Source organism: Nomascus leucogenys, chromosome 13 (genome assembly GCF_006542625.1).
Source record: "Nomascus leucogenys isolate Asia chromosome 13, Asia_NLE_v1, whole genome shotgun sequence".
Classification (NCBI taxonomy): Eukaryota; Metazoa; Chordata; class Mammalia; order Primates; family Hylobatidae; genus Nomascus; species Nomascus leucogenys.
The window spans coordinates 46386282-46399115 of NC_044393.1; the positions used below are offsets into that span (position 1 = coordinate 46386282).

The 12834-nt window shown below is 40.3% G+C and overlaps 1 protein-coding gene across 1 annotated transcript in view; it reads right to left on the reverse strand.

The window, feature by feature from the left end:
- Positions 1-10892: 10892 nt before the first annotated feature.
- Positions 10893-12834, reverse strand: part of DTD1 (D-aminoacyl-tRNA deacylase 1) — a 175077-nt gene continuing 173135 nt past the window's right edge. Inside the window, exon 6 of the mRNA XM_030825651.1 lies at positions 10893-11446. The gene's annotated coding sequence lies outside the window, so the exon portion shown is untranslated. The remainder of the gene's footprint in view (positions 11447-12834) is intronic.

Here is a 12834-nt window from a genome sequence, read left to right on the forward strand (position 1 = left end):
CAGTGGTCACTGCAGGCCTTGGGCAAGACCCAGTGCTGTGCTGGCTTTGGGTCTGACCCAGTGTAGTCCCTGTTGTGGTGGTACGGCGGTGCTTGTGTCATCCCACCCCCAGCTCCAGGCAACTCAGCACAGGGAGAGAGACTCCATTTGTTTAGGGGAAAGTAAAAAAAAAGAACAAAAGTCTCTGCCTGACAATCCAAAGAATTCTCCTGGATCTTACCCAAGACCACCAAGGCAGTACTTCTATGAGTCTGCAAGAGCCACAGCACTACTGAGTTTGGGGTGCCCCTAAAGCAGATATGGTTGCAGTGACCGAAGACTTAGATCACAACACCCAAGCCCCTTTGAATACTTGGAAAGCTTTCTCAAGAAGAAAGGGTAAAAGCAAGCCCAGACCACAAAAACTATGATCAATACCTAACTCTTTAATGCCTAGACACCAACAAACATCCACAAGCATCAAGACCATCCAGGAAAACATGACCTCACCAAATGAAATAAATAAGATATGAACAATTAATCTTGGAGATACAGAGATATGTGACCTTTCAGAGAATTCAAACATCTGTTCTGAGGAAGCTCAATGAAATCCAAGATAACACAGAAGAGGAATTCAGAATCCCATCAGATAAATTATACAAAGAGATTGAAATAATTAAAAAGAATTAAGCAGAAATTCTGGGGCTGAAAAATGCAATTGACATACTGAAGAATGCATCAAAGCCACTTTCTCTCTCTCTCTCCCTCCCTTCCTCTCTCTTTCTCTTTTGAGACAGTCTTGCTCTGTCACCCAGGCTCTCTCTCTCTCTTTTGAGACAGGGTCTCACTCTGTCACCCATGATTGTAGTGGTGCAATCATGGCTCACTGCAGCGTTGACCTCCTGGGCTCAAGTGATCCTCCCCACTCAGCCTCCTGAGTAGCTGGGACTATAGGTGTGCACCACAGTGGGCTAATTTTTTTTTTGCTGTTTGTTTGTTTTGTAGAGACAGGGTTTTGCCTTGTTGCCCAGGCTGGTTTCAAACTCCTGGGCTCAAGCAATACACTTGCCCCAGCCTCCCAAAGTGCTAGGATTACAGGCAGGAGCTGCCACGCCCAGCCCAGAGTCTATAAACAGCAGAATTGATCAAGCAGAAGAAAGAATTAGTGAGCTTGATGACAGTCTATTTGAAAATACACAGAGGAGACAAACAGAAAGAATTTTTTTTTAAATGAAGCCTGCCTACAAGATCTAGAAAATAGTCTCAAAAGGGCAAATCTAAGAGTTATTGACCTTAGATAGGAAGTAGAGAGAGAGATTGGGGTAGAATGTTTATTCAAATGAATAATAACAGAGAACTTCCCAAACCTAGAGAAAGATGCTAGTATTCAAGTACAAGAAGGTTATAGAACACTAAGCCGATTTAACCCAAAAAAGACTACCCCAAGACATTTAATAATCAGACTTCCAAAGGTCAAGGGTAAAGAAAGAATCCTAAAAACAGCAAGAGAAAAGAAACGAATAATACACAGCAAAGCTCCAATACGTCTGGCAACAGACTTCTCATTGAAAACCTTAGAGGCCAGGAGAGTGGCATGACATATTTAAAGGGCTGAAAAAAAACTTTCATTCTAGAATAGTATACTCAGTTAAGATATCCTTCAAACAGAGAGAAAAAATAAAGGCTCCCCAGACCAAAAAAAGAAAAGAAAAGAAAAAGCTGAGAGATTTCATCAAGACCAGACATGTCCTACAAGAAATGCTAAAGGGAGTTTTTGAATCTGAAAGAAAAAAACATTAATGGCCAATAAGAACTCATCTAAAGGTAAAAGAAAACAAAACAAACCAACAAAAAAACTCCCTGGTAATTATAATATTGTAATTGTGGTATATAAACTCATATCTTGAGTAGAAAGACTAAAACTGGTCCTATCAAAAATAACAACTTTTCAAGACATAAACAGTATAATAAGATATAAATAGAAACAACAAAAAGTTAAAAAGTGAGGGGATGAAGTTAAAGTGTAGAGATTTTATTAGTTTTCTCTTTGCTTGTTTGCTCTATGCAATCAGTGTTAAGTTGTCATCAGTTTAAAATAATGGGTTATAAGATATTATTCGTAAGCCTCATGGTAACCTCAAATAAAAAAAATACAACAGGTACACAAAAAAATAAAAATCAGGAAATTAAAACATCACCTGAGAAAATCACGTTGACTAAAAGGACAACTGGAAAGAAGGAAAGAAGAAAGAAGACCACAAAACAATCATAAAACAAATAGCAAAATGGAAGAAGTAAGTCATTACTTATCAATAATAACATTGAATGTAAATGAACTAAATTATCCAATAAAAAGGCATAGAGCAGCTGAATGGATTAAAAAACAAGATCCAACAATCTGTTGCCTGCAAGAAACACACTTCAGTTATAGACACACATAGACTAAAAGTAAAGGGATGGAAAAATGTATTCCATGCTGATGGAAACTTAAAAAGAGCAGGAGTAGCTTTTCTCATGTGAGACAAAATAGATTTCAAGACCAAAACTGTAAAAAAAAGACAAAGAACATTATTATATATTTATAAAGAGGTCAATTCAGCAAAAAGACATAACAATTCTAAATATATATGCACCCAACACTGAAGCACCCAGATATATAAAGCAAATATTATTAGAGCTAAAGAGAAAGACAGATCCCAATGCATTAATAGCTGAAGACTTCAACACCCCACTCTCAGCATTGGACAGATCACCCAGACAGAAAATCTGCAAAGATAAATTAGACTTAATCTGCACTATAGACCAAATGGACCTAATAGATATTTACAGAACATTTCATCCAATGGCTGCAGAATACACATTTTTCTCCTCAGCACATGGATCATTCTCAAGGATACACCATATATTAGACCACAAAACAAGTAATAAAACATTCAAAAACATTGAAATTATATCAAATATCTTCTCTGGCCACAACAGAATAAAACTACAAATCAATAACATCAATAATTTTGGAAATCATATAAACACATGGAAATTAAACAATGTGCTCCTCAATGACCAGTGGGTCCACAAAGAAATTAAGCACAAAATTTAAGAATTTCTTGAAACAAATGAGGATGGAAATGCAACAGGCCAAAAACTATGGTATACAGTGAAAGCAGTACTAAGAGGAAAGTTTATCACAATAAGCACCTACATCAAAAAAGTAGAAAAACTTCAAATAAACAACCTAATGATGAATCTTAAATAAATAGAAAAGCAAGAGTAAACAAAATCCAAAATTAGAAGAAAAGAAATAATAAAGATCAGAGCAGAAATAAATGAAATTTAAATTTAAAAATACAAAAGATCAACAAAAGGAAAAGTTGATTTTTTGAAAAGATAAACAAAATCAACAGACCCTTAACCCAACTAAGAAAAAAGATAGAAGACTCAAATAAATAAAATCCGAGATGAGAAAGGAGACATTGCAACTGATACCACAGAAATTCAAAGGATTATTAGAGGCTACTATGAACAACTATATATCAATAAATTGGAAAACCTGTAAGAAATGGATGAATTCCTAGACACGTACAACCTATCAAGATTGAACCATAAAGAAATCCAAAACCTGAGCAGATAAATAACAAGTAATGAAATAAAAGCCATAATAAAAAGTATCTCAGCAAAGAAAAGCCTGGGACCCAATGACTTCACTACTGAATTTTACCAAACATTTAAAAAACTAATATCAACCCTACTCAAACTATTCCAAAAAATAGAGGAGGGAATACTTTCAAAATTATTCTGTGAGGCCAGTATTACCCTGATACCAAAACCAGACAAAGACCTATCAAAAAAATTAAACAACAGGCCAATATTCGTGATGAACACTAACGCAAAAAATCCTCAACCAAATACTAGCAAACCAAATTCAACAACACATTAAACAGATCATTCATCATGAGCAAGTGGGATTTATCCCAGGGATACAAGGATGGTTCAATATACACAAATCAATCAATGTAATACATCAAAGAAACAGAATGAAGGACAAAAAATTCATATGATCATTTCAGCATCATTTCAACTGATGCTAAAAAAAAGCATTTGATAAAATTCAATGTGACTAAAAAAAACTGGGTATAGAAGGAACATATCTCAACATCATTGATTATCCAAGATATGCAAATCAAAGCTAAAATGAAATATCATCTCACCTAAGTTAATATGGTGTTTATCCAAAAGAAAGGCAGTAACAAATGCTGGCAAGGATGTGGAGAAAAGAGGACCCTCACACATTGTTGGTGGGAATGTAAATAGTATAATCAGTATAGAGAACAGTTTGGAGGTTCCTCAAAAAACTAAAAATAGAACTACCACATGACCTAGCAATCCCACTGCTGGGTACATACCCAAAAGAAAGGAAATTAGTCTATCTAAGAGATATTTGCACTCCTGTGTTTATTGCAGCACTAGTCACAATACCCAAGATTTAGAAGCAACCTGTGTCTACCAACAGGTGAATGGACAAAGAATATGTGGTACTTATACACAATAGAGTGCTATTCAGCCATACAAAAGAATGAGATCACGTCATTTGCAAAAACATGGATGGAGCTGGACATCATTATGTTAAGTGAAATAAGCCAGGCAGAGAAAGATAAACATTGCACATTCTCACTTATTTGTGGGAGCTAAAAAAATTAAAACAATTGAACTTATAGAGATAGAGAGTACAATGATGGTTACCAGAGGCTAGGAAAGGTAATGGTGGGGAGAGTAGTGGGGAGGGCAGTGGGGATGGCTAATGTGTAAAAAAGTTAGAGAGAATGAATAAGATTTAGTATTTGATAGCACAACAGCATGACTACAGTCAATAATAATTTAGTATGCATTTTAAAATAACTAAGAGTATAATTGGGTTGTTTGTAACACAAAGAAAGGACAAATGCTGGAGGTGGTGAATACTCCATTTACCCTGATGTGGTTACTATGCATCGCATACCTGTATCAAAATATCTCATGTACCCCATAAACATATATACCTACTATGTACCCACAAAAAATAAAGATAAATGAGTAAATACCTAGATTTCTTGGCTGCACCCTCAGTTTCTGATTCAGCAGGCTGGAGTGGTAAGAAGGGGAGGGATTCAAACGAGAGCAATGTTCAGTGCACAATCGCAAGTAAAATAATCATTGTGTGAAGGTGCTGGTGACCAGTTAGACATGGCGCCACAGCTCAGCACCTCCTTCCTGCACTGAGTTGTCCTGGGGGCAGCATGGTGGGAGAAGGGCTATAAGGACAGACTCTAGGACCCAATGGCCTAGCTTTGAATCCTAACACCACCACCTCCTAATGGAGTGATTTTGGTTAAGTTCCTTTTGGGAGACAATTCTCTGTGGGTCTCTATTGTTTCTTCATAGCTGGTGAGCCATGGTATTGGCCACCTCTGCTCTAGGACTCTTTCCAAGGATGTTTCTATAGTCAGCAGCCCTGGAAGAGAGAGAGTGGCTCTCTCAGGGCAAAGACGATTTGGATTCCAAAGAAGATTTGGATTCTCTACACTTGGGATTCTTCTGTAGCACAACCCACTGTGTGTGAAGGTGTCACCGTTTGAAATTAAGGTTAGGGAGCTGGCATAAACGCTGACACTAGATCCTGCTGTTGCTGTAATAAAGCTCAGCCCTGACCCTGGCCCAGCATCTCCTGTCTCCTGCCAGCACCCAGGATACTGCAGCAGACTAACTGTCTACTGGTTAGTAGAGTAAGATTCACCCTTCACAGTTCCTGACAGCCACTTCATTTCTCTATCTCAACTTCCTCAACTGTAAAATGGGAATAATGAAAGAGAGGTGCGGATTACAAGAGCTGACACAGGTACGGGTCTTAGACTAGCTTCTGGCCATGGCTACGGGTTCAAATTCAGTTAGTTATTTCATCTACTCTTGTAAGCAAATGTTTCAAACTCAAAAAGGGCAAAATAAACATCATAAAAGGGCACTCAAAGCCCAGTAGATGAGGGGATAGCCTTATGAGGGACTCTGAATGAACTGAGGTTTCAAAAGCTCTGAGAGAACTTGAAGATGTGCACATGGGCATGGGGCAGTTACCACTGACAACTTTTAAAAATATTCTGAAGAGGCCGAGCTCAGTGGCTTACACCTGTAATCTCAGCACTTTGGGAGGCCAAGGCGAGAGGATCATCTGAGGGCGGGAGTTCAAGACCAGCCTGACCAACATGGAGAAACCCCACCTCTCCTAAAAATACAAAAAATTAGCCAGGCATGGTGGTACATGCCTGTAATTCCAGCTACTGGGGAGACTGAGGTAGGAGAACCACTTGAAGCTAGGAGGCGGAGGTTGTGATGAGCGCGCCACTGCACTCCAGCCTGGGCAACAAGAGAGAAACTCCTTCTCCAAAAAAAAAAAAAAATTCTGAAGAGAGGGGACAGAAAACTGAACACGTGAAAAAAATCCCAGTTTCAACAAGATGGATCCCAGCGACTGCAGACAGCCCAGTTAGATGTGGGCTCCTAAAATCATTCTAGAATAGATGATTAAACAGATGGCTCATGAGCCTGTGGAAAAGAACACAGTGATCATTGGAAGTGAGAATGAATTCACAAATAACGCATTGTGTGGAACTAATATTTTTTGATGGGATCATTGGATTAATCAAAATACTGTGAAAATAGTATGGCTTGATTTCAGCAAGAATGGGCAACATGGGAAGGAGGAATGAGGGTTGGATGGGAATTGAAGTAATGCACCTATTGATCTGAAAGAGGATTCCAAATGGAGCACCAGCTCTATCCTGTGAACTGTGTTTAGCCAAGACTTAAAGACAGAGGAAACAGGTTAGAGGTTGACTCAGAGCTGAGAGGAATCACCAACGTGACACTGGAAATATTTCAATAGACCAGACCACGGGCCCAGCCCAACAGGCATAAGATCAAGTTCTTCTTTTGGTTCTTCACTGGTGGAGGACAGTGGTTACATGGAGAAAACCTGGGGGTTCAGTGACCTGCAGACACAGGTTCAGTGGGAGCCAGAGATGTGATGCAGCCACAGGAACGGGGACTGTTCACACTGTGCTGAATTTGAGCCTCTTCTTCCTTTAACCCTTACGACCACGCTCCACATGGCAAGCACTTCCTCCTTCGGACAGATGAGGGAACAGAAGCGTAGAAGGCTGAATAATTGAATAAACTGTCCTGAGGCCATGCAGCAGGTCAATAGCAAGGCCAGGATTCGACCCCAAGTCTGTGCAACCCCATGGCCTGTCGAGACCACAACACCACTGCCCACATCGTGGGCCTTCATCACACCACATTGGCAGAGCTGCATCCCGTTCTCCAGGGTGGCTTGACAGTCACATCACATAAGAAACTGCTGAAGAACTAGAACAAATCAGCCTGGAGAAGACAAGAAGTGGGGCATGACAGAGCCTAAACGCATTATCATGACTTACAAGACCTCTGCGGTCCATTCCCTGCTCACCTATGAAGTCTTGTTTATGTCCCTGTTCCTCTACGTGCTCCCTCTCCCCTCAAGTCCAGTTCTACCGACCTGCGAGCAGATGTCGAAACTCCCCTCCTCTCACACCTTGTGGCAGCTCCGCCGGTTGTTTCGCACTCCTCTGTGCCCTCCTGTCACCTGGCCAACTCTTCCTACTGAACTCTGCTCCCTTGGGAGGCCACCTTTTCAGACCCCGGCCTGGGTCCAAGCCCGTTTCTCTGCTGCAGGGGACTGTCAGCTGCGGCGTCTTCAACAGACCACCCCTAATGTGTTTCCTGCTCAGTGATGGAGCCTCTAACTCATCCACCCTCAGGGAACATTCAAAAACAAGTTATTTTTAAGGCCCCTACAAATATTAAGCATATTATCAAAACTAACATAGTAATTTAGATTTAACAAAACTAAAATACCATCATTAATAGATACTTTCCTAATGGGAATTTAAGGTTTTGTTTCCTAGAACCTCCAAAAATTTAATACGTTGGTGTCTGTAACCTAGGAGAGAATGAAAACATCGTCTGCAGAAGTCAGACTCCCCTCAAAACAGGGAAACAGGGCTTTCCCTCTTCTTCTTTTTTTTTTTTTTTTTTTTTTTGACAGAGTCTTGCCCTGTCGCCCAGGCTGGAGTGCAGTGGCATGATCTCGGCTCACTGCAAGCTCCGCCTCCTGGGTTCACCCCATTCTCCTGCCTCAGCCTCCCGAGTAGCTGGGACTACAGGCACCCGCCACCACGCCCGGCTAATTTTTTGTATTTTTAGTAGAGATGGTGTTTCACCGTGTTAGCCAGGATGGTCTTGATCTCCTGACCTCGTGATCCGCCCACCTCGGCCTCCCAAAGTGCTGGGATTACAGGTGTGAGCCACCACGCCCGGCCTCCCTCTTCTTTTCTGATGCAGCCAGTGGTTGGCTCTACATTTGATATTAGTCCATGTCTTCTGAGATGAGGGTCTTTAACTCTATTTTTAAAGGACCTGAATCAATAATGAACAACAAATTAAGAATTCTTAAAGTGCCTGGCTGAAAAACGGCAGAAAATCTGACAAACTAGAGACAGAAAAGACTGCCTCTCTGGCTTTGGAGTTACTCAGATGATACCATATCAAAGGAAACAGGGTGTTTGCAGAACTATTTGTTCCTTACGATCAAATCAATGAAATGCCAAATTGTCCATATATATGCCAGCTGGCACCCATCTGAGCCACGACACTGCTTGGTAGAGAAAATGCCCTCCCTGGGACCACTAACCATGAGGTGCTGCTATGGACATCCAGCCCCTAAAGATGCCTTTATTTGGTCTATGTTTTGTGTAGCCACAAGAGCTTGGTCTCCTATAAAGTAAACCACGAAAGGCAAGATTAAATGGGTCCTGCTATGCAGTGTTATCGCACAGCACTCTGTTTAAAGTCCTGGGTCTGTGATCTGCCAAGGCTTCTCAGAAAAGCCATACATGGTACGATTCTCCTTTCCCATCCTCATTCAAATGATGTTTTAACGGACAATAAACGGTATGCTTTATAAATAAGCAGAAAGAAGGAGGCAGGGATGTTGGGAGAGATGTAAAGACTGAGAGATTTATTCTCTGCAAGAATGCCACCCAAAATCTAATTTTAGCCATTAGTTTCAAAGCAACTAGGAAAGGACCTTCAGGAGAGTAGATGGGGGTGGAAATTAACCACCTTTTTGAGGCAGCTGCAGATATTATGGGGTTTCTTCTTGAGCTTTCATTTTTCTATATAACCTGGCCCTGTGGTTAGATCTGACCCTCTTAGGCCAGACTTTGGTGTATTCACTGCTATTTCTCTGATCCCAGGAATTGAAAGTGATTTTTCAGGATGATGGAAAAGTTCTCTTCAATCCAAAATGTTTACAAAAGTAGTAAACGCTTTCTTTTACCATGTTCCTGCATACTGTGAGGAAGATGTTTTAATTAATCAAAGATTCCCCCTCACACACATAGGCTCAGAATTTCTGCTCAAACGCCAAAAGCTCCCAACATCACCTTCCACTTTTGAATCATGTTGTTAGAATGCCAGAATCTACATTGATGTAACTTACACCCATTGCTCCTATTTTTGTTCCTGACCCAGCTTCTCTTCCACATCTTTCAAACATTTAGAGTTCCCCTCCCAGATGAAACAGCCCCACCTCCTTCAGCTCTTCCTTTATGGTTTCAGATCCTTCAGCAACTTGACGACATGGTACTCAGTCTCTGGTATGTCTCTGTCCCTTTAGAATGGGAGCCAGGAACTGGGCTGTGACCAACGAAGGCCTTTAGCATTTTACTACCGTCCAAATGTCATGATCCTTAGATCGTATCTCTATGCAATCCTCGTTACCCCTTACTACAAGGACAGGCTGCAACTGTTCAATAAGCATTAATTGGTGGCAATAAAATGCTGTGGTGGAGAAACATGACAGTTATCCAGCAAGCCAAACCCTACAACTGAGTTTATCGACACGTAGGTTCAAGTAACTTTAAAGTGAATTTGAATTCACTCTGTAAAACCCTGCTTAGACAACTCAAACAGCAGAGCTTCTGGGACCTCACTGCCCATACAGCTTAGGGAGCTGGCCAGGGTCTGCATCTGGGATGTAATGACTTCAAATCTAGAGGTTTAAACCATTGTGAATTATACTGGACCATCTGAATTGGTTTAGAACAAAGCAGTCTGGCAGACCCTTTTCCAACTTTATATTCCAAGAGATGTGTTTTGAGCTTTTTTGTTTTCCACATTTTCTGATTTATTATCATTTGAAGTAGATGACTGGGTCAGACTAGATGGATTCAGAAGTTATTATAAAGGTCACGGAAAACAGAGTTTCAGGATTATAAAAATCACAAATAAGAATGTCTCTTCTATATACAAAAATATTTTCCAGAGAGCATACATGTGAGCATTATTAGATATATAAATAAAGCTATTAAATCATATGTCGGAAAATGACTACTCTGAGTGTGCCACCAGTAGACTGAAATTGAACTGAGAAATTACTTTGGCAGAATGTGAGTGCTGGGTGTGGTGACTTGGATACATGGACAACTATGTAGCTACTGGATAAAGAGTATCTGTACCACCCACCATGCTGAGGCCTTCCTCCACCTCCCAAAGGTGGATACACCAGATGTGGCTCCACACTTGGTCTCAGAACAGTGTGGCCATTCTGAAACTGGACTCTTTTCCGACCGACACTCCCTTTCCCTGACATCTTACTTCCAAGTACCATGTCATCAATTGTAAACTGGATAGACAGGCTCCCACCTGGACTCAGGAGCCTGTGTGGGCCAGTTAGAGAAGGCCCTCTTGCGAGAGGCTTATTTGAAAAGAAGTGTAGATATGCATAGAGAGAGGTCAGACACATTGCATTTCTATGGACATCATCGTTATGCAGAAACAGAGCAGAATTTGATAATAAAGTGGTTTGTTGAGATTTAGGATTTTATTATTATTTATTTTTAGAAAAAAGAGAAAATTTACAAGATGCAAAGGTCTCACACAATACATTCTCATTGATGATTGCTCTCTTGACACTTCAACATGGGCCCTGGCAATAAAAAGAACACGGACAGTGTGAGTGTAGTGGAGAACCCCCGCCATGGACACGCAGAATACACCACAGTGGACTTGATGACAAATGATGCTGGGCGAGCGTGTTCCAAAAGCAAGCCAAGATGTGGTAGAAACCAACAAAGCCTTTCTGTGGGGGAGGCACGAGCGCACACCTTCTACCACGTGCGCACCCACCCCCTGGCCCACCGGCAGTGCCCACTGCATCACTCCACCACAGCAACAACAGAAAACGATAAAACGGTCCTTTGGTGTTTTTTGCAGAGCTATTCAGGTTCCCAACTTCTTATTTCTGTCTTCCTCTTCATGTTTCAGTTCCAAATTCTTAAAGTAGTGTAGGTGCTTAGCATCTTGAATTTTTCAGGATCCAGTTCTGCCCAATGATAACACACTAAAAAGACCAAAGAAGACATGTTATTAAGAAGGATTCCAATATTTGCCTTCAGATTCTATTAGCATAGGCATAGAAGAGTAACTAAGCAGCTGAAGATATGTTTTCAAGCTCATACAGTGACACCAGCATCAGTGTATCACTTCACTGAAAAACCTGCCATGTTGCCATGTATAAACCCAAATACCTTCTCCTCAAAGAGTCTCTAGTTCATTACAACTCCATTCTTAGAGCAAAAGACACCAAGCCAAATATCCGAACACACTTCTAAATGGCGTTTGCATCAAAGAGAAGTCACCAGGCAAAATAGAAAATACTTTGAAGTAAATGAAAACACAACATATCATAATTTGTTATATTCACCTAAGGCAGGGCTTAGAGGGAAATTCACAGCATTAAATGCTTATATTAGAAAAGAAAAAGGTTATCAAATCAGTAATCTGGGTTTCTACCTTAAGAAATTGAAGAATAAAAGCAAAGTAAATCCAAAACAAGCAGAGAGGGAAGAGAATAATAAGGAGCAGAAACTGATGAAATTTCAAACAGAAAAAGGCAAGGGAAAAAAAATAAAAATAAAAAGATCAATAAAATAGATAAGTCTCTGGTCAGACTTACCCAGAAAAGAGAGAAGACACAAATTATCAATATCAGGAATCAAAGAGGCAACATCAGTACAGACATTACAGACATTAAAAAGATAAAAGGAATATATCACAAGCAACTTTCGACTCACAAATTAGACAACATAGATGAAATGAACAAATTCCTAGAAAAGAGATATAAAAGCATGATTTCCAAATCCTTTTAACAATGAGGGAGGTAGAGGGATGTGGGAGCTTAAGGAAATGCAGGGACAAGGAATAAACTAAATGCTTAGTCTTGCAACATTTTAAATACTACTCAAAGGATGCCTGGCTGTTTGGTACAGAAGTCCAAGTGTCTCAGGGTTCACTTTTGTAATTCCGAGGCTATAACAAAAACCAGCTAGTCCACGCCTATGTCCTGAATGGTATTGCCTATGTTTTCTTGTAGGATTTTAATGGTTTTAGGTCTAACATTTAAGTCTTTAATCCATCTTGAATTAATTTTTGTATAAGGTGTAAGGAAGGGATCCAGTTTCAGCTTTCTACATATGGCTAGCCAGTTTTCCCAGCACCATTTATTAAATAGGGAATCCTTTCCCCATTGCTTGTTTTTGTCAGGTTTGTCAAAGATCAGATAGTTGTAGATATGCAGCATCATTTCTGAGGGCTCTGTTCTGTTCCATTGATCTATGTCTCTGTTGTGGTACCAGTACCATGCTGTTTTGGTTACTGTAGCCTTGTAGTATAGTTTGAAGTCAGGTAGCGTGATGCCTCCAGCTTTGTTCTTTTGGCTTAGGATTGACT